Source organism: Trichoplusia ni, chromosome 17 (assembly GCF_003590095.1).
Source record: "Trichoplusia ni isolate ovarian cell line Hi5 chromosome 17, tn1, whole genome shotgun sequence".
NCBI classification, from domain to species: domain Eukaryota; kingdom Metazoa; phylum Arthropoda; class Insecta; order Lepidoptera; family Noctuidae; genus Trichoplusia; species Trichoplusia ni.
In genome coordinates this window covers 7,029,959-7,030,796 of record NC_039494.1, presented here as the reverse complement: position 1 = coordinate 7,030,796, position 838 = coordinate 7,029,959, and positions in this window count along the sequence as shown.

Sequence of the window (838 nt, the reverse complement as noted above, 5' to 3'; positions counted from 1 at the left end):
TGTGCGACTTGAAGTGTGTAAATTGACTGCACGTGACTTCAAGTGGCAAAATCGTGTATTAATTTGTATTCATGTGTGTCTAACTTCCTTCTATAGGTTTTCCACGTGGTTTTACTTGTGTTTTCCCTGTTTATCTAAAATGAAATTTAATTTTGACTAGAACAGCTTAATTTTTCTGTGTTTTAACAATAAAATTAATGTAAATTTTAGATAATAGTGTAATTTGTTTCTATAATTGCTTTTAAACAAAGTTAAAATGGGATTTTCTCTTAAATTCAAAATGCACCAAAATCGGTTCAGGCATTCGGAAGATATTGTAGAATATAGAAACTCACATTTTACTTGAAATCTAAAAACACATATTAGGTCTAAACAGAATTTAAGATAAAAAAAATCATTATGATGATACCGGAACTTTACTAGTTTCACAATAGGTCCTCAAACAAAACTTATTTACATTACTTAGTTAAACATTGATCGTCTTCTACTTGTTTAAACTACTCGTAAATTATGCTAATTCAAAAACCATAGAATTTTAATATCACTAAATGTACTCGAAAATGTGATATTTTTATTTCCGCATAACGTTGTGGACAGTTTCAAGGCTATTCCGCAACTAGTCAAACTGGTTGGACTAGTTTCTCTCTGTGCTTTATTGTTTTAAATTAGGTGTATTGTTATTTTTGTGTTTATTATCCTCAATGCGGAAATGATTGGATATTACTCGTTGGTCAATAAGGTATTTTGATTAAAAAAATATTTTATAGTCTGACAGATAGGTTTCCCTAAAATATTGAATAAGTATTTTTCAATTTATCAAATCATTCAAAAGTTAGGA